Source organism: Penaeus japonicus, unplaced genomic scaffold, assembly GCF_977035675.1.
Source record: "Penaeus japonicus unplaced genomic scaffold, GWHDUDI00000001_assembly GWHDUDI00000001, whole genome shotgun sequence".
NCBI classification, from domain to species: Eukaryota; Metazoa; Arthropoda; class Malacostraca; order Decapoda; family Penaeidae; genus Penaeus; species Penaeus japonicus.
The window spans coordinates 57601139-57605254 of NW_028234403.1; positions in this window are offsets into that span (position 1 = coordinate 57601139).

A 4116-nucleotide genomic window follows, 5' to 3' on the forward strand; every position below is an offset into this window, starting at 1 on the left:
CTATCTATCTATCTATCTATATTCATATATATATATATATATATATATATATACATATATATATATATATACATACAATAATTCCTTCAATATGAAAAGGAAGAAAACCCAAAAGCTAATAAATCAAGTAAAAAGTTAATAATTGTAAACATTCATTATAAAGTTACAAGAATCTCGCTATTACTTTCTTCTAATTATGCATCGTTAGCTTTTTTCTTACGCGCCCAACTATCGGCAAATCTTCCCTAACTCGTACTCTTCCCTATCTCTCCTGCTATTCTACTATACTCCTATTCATTTTGCTATCCTAACTACTATTCCTAATTCCTATTCTTAAATCCCAAGCTATTTTTCTATCTTATTCTTTGTTCCCTTAAAAGAACCCTAAACCCACCCTCACTTTCACCTTTGTAAAGAATTTAGATAAAATAACAAAGTGAACAAGTATAATGTAAAATAAAGACATGTATTGAGAAGGAGAGTAACAAACATACGAAATAAGAAAGGGAGGATAGACTCGAATGAAAAAAAATAAGAAAAAAAGGAAATAATACTCTAATAAACACAAAGAAAAAAATTAGACAAAACCCCCAAAAAAAAAAAAAAAAAAAAAAAGAAGAAGAGAAAAAAAGAAAGAAATAAAACAAAATTAAGGCCGATAGAAGATTTTTTTTTTCTACAGAGTTTGAAACAAGTTAATCTAAATAAATCATAATGAACCCAGTACTGCTTTCGAGCGAAATTCCTAAAGGAATAGATGAATGTAAAAGAAGACGCGGATAAATGAAAGAAGTACAGAAAAATAAAGAGCAATTAAATGCAAAACAATACAAAAAAAAAAAAAAATCAAAGATCAGTATGTCAATGATAACAGTGATAGTGATAATAATAGTTATAATAACAGTGATAATGATAACAATAATGATGATGATGATAATAATAATAATAACAATAACAAGGGCAATAACAATAACAATAACAATGGCAATAACAATAACAATAACAATGGCAATAACAATAACAAAATAACAACAACAATAATGAAAATGATGATAACAATAGTAATAATAATAATAATAATAATAATGATAATAATAATGATAATATTAATAATAATGATAATGATAATTATGATAATAATAATAATGATAATAAAGATAATAATAATAATAAAACCACATTCACAAACAAAAACAAACGATACCGAAAACAAATCCAAGAATAGACAAGTTAGCTAAAACAAAAACAAAACAATACTGAATCCACAACAAACCCGACGGAAAGAGAACAGAAAACGATAAAAAAAAAAAAAAAAAGAAAGAGAGAAGAGAGAAAGAGAGAGAGGATAGAGAAAGAGAGAGAGGAAAGAAGAGAGAGAGAGAAGAGAGAAAGAAGAGAGAAATAAGAAGAGAGAAAGAAAAAGAAAGAAAAATAAAGATTATCCCACCGCCAAAGCGAACCGGCAACGATCGAGCGACGAGAGAACCTTCGAAACACACCCCTAAATTGATAGTCTGCTTCCAAAAACGTTCAACTCCTAATTACTGAGTTTAGCGCTTCGCCTCCCTCCCCCACTCCTTGTCGTCGCCATTCTCTGTCCCTCTCTTTCTTTCTCTGCCTCTCTTCGTTTTTTTTTTTTTTTTTCTCTTTTTTTTTGGGGTGGGACTTCTCTCTCTCGCTCTCCTCCTCTTTGTATTATTTATTTGGTCTTCCATCATTCGACTCTTCTTTCATTCTCTCTCTCTAACCAACCACTCTCCCTCACTCGCTCTCTCTCTCTCTTCTCTCTCTCTTTGTCTCTCCTCGTTCTGCTCCCATCCTTACCTGTTTCCCATTACCTCTACCCCCACCACCCCCCTCCCTCCCTCTATTCCCTTTCCCTCACCTCCCTTTTTCCTCCCACCCTCCCCCCCTCCCCTCGAGTTGCCCTCTTCCATTCCAGTAAAGATCAGAAGTTTCAGGATGAGGGAGGGGAATGGGGATGGCAGAGATAGATAGGGGAAAAGAGTATTGTAGGAAGGATAAATTAGGAAAAAGGAAAGGAGAAGAGAACAGAAGAAGGGAGAGGGGGGGTATATAGATAAGGGGGGAAAGAGATCATTTACATGCCAACGTAGATTACCTAAGTCCCCGTGACAGAAATTCTCTTAATTCCTCCGCGCCCAAAAATCCCTGACCAAATGTTCTCGATATTTTTGCTTAATTGAGACGTTATTACAGTTTCCTGCTCAGTCATTTATTGTTCTCGTGCGTGCTTGGCTCTCAGAGAATGGTGCGAGTACCCTAGCTACGTGTTTGTCTTCCTTTGTGTCTGTCTCTCTGTTTGAAACTTTGTTTCTTTTTCTGTATCTGGAGATTTAAGAAAGGGAAGAAAGAGAAGATAAGATTAGAATTTAAAAAAAAAACATTAAGGACTTTTTTTTAAATACTTATTACACACAAACAGCAAGCTCTCGAAACAAGTACCTTATTCCACCCGAAACCTATCACTATAACCTCAAAGGTTGCCCAAAATGCATAATCAAATTATTTTTTATCATTACCTTATATAATAATATAATATATATATATAATTGTATGAATATATATATATATATAATATATATATTTTATAAAGATATAATATCTATACATAAGTAAATATATATATTAGATATATAAATATATATATAATTATATATATATATATATTTACATATATATTATAACAGATATTATAAATGATATCTAGATATATATATATAAAATATAATATATATATATATATATATAAATATTTTATAACACACTATGCACTAAAACAAATAGTCACAAACTCAACACAACACATACACAACACACACCACGCACACACAACACATACTGATATATACGTTCACAATTTTTTTCTTGGTATTCGTTTAGCCATTTGTTGTGAATGTGAATTATTATCACATAAGAATGTTTATTATCATCATTATCAGCGTATCATCAGTACTATTTTTTTATCCGACTCTATATAATGTTATCCTTGTCACACACACCACATATAGCAGTGTATATATGTTATTTGGCGGGTTTGCATGTTTGTGTTGTGGTTGTTGTTGTGTGGTGTCTAACCAATACAGAGACACCAATGAAAGCAGAAAACAGTTAACAAATTGAAAAGGAGCATAAACCAAACAGAAACATAAACAAAGCCATTGTTACTATGGCAAAAAGAAGTTCCAATCTGCAATGTTTTATGCTTTTTTGTTGTTTTGTTGTTATGAGCTGGAATAAGTTTTTTTCTTAAATATTTTCTCCTAGTCTTTGTCTTGCGATTCTCTTTCGTTTTTTTTTACACACATCACAACCCCGCCGCACACCACAAACACTCACACACCCACACACACACACACACCCATATATATATATATTAATATATATATATATATATATTATAACATAGCAACACAACATCCACCCTAGTCCTCTCGTCTCCCAGAAAGAAGAAAAATAAAAAAAAAAAAAAAAAAAAAAAAATAAAAAAAACGAACGTGTTAAGTCTCGATCATCTCTTTCAGTTGCCACGCGTTCCTTCAAGATAGGCGCCGTAGGACACGCAAGGACACGGACACGAGTTCCCATCGAATCAAGATTTCCTGTTAACTCTCTCTCTCTCTCTCTCTCTCTCTCTCTCTCTCTCTCTCTCTTTCTTTATTATCAATTTTACACCCCCCTCTCTCCTTCTCTCTCCCTTGCCTGTTATTCATCAATTTATTTACTTATTTTTGTTTTCATTTGTCTACTTACCGTTATTATGTCGATTATCATTATCATTACTATCATCATTATCACTGTTATTATCATTATTATCATTAGTATTATCCTCCTCCTTATCTCCATCAGCATCATCATTATCATCATTGTTATCATTATAGTTATCATTATTATAATTATTACTATCATTACTATTATCATAAGAATTATGATCATTATGATCATTATTATTATCCTTATTATATCTTAAATATATCAATATTATCATTATCATTATTAGAATGAGTTTGGATATTTATGGAAGTGTGGTGAGGCTGGGAGGAGAGATAGTGAAAGAGAGAGAAAGTAAGATAGGGGTTTATAATGGAGAGAGAG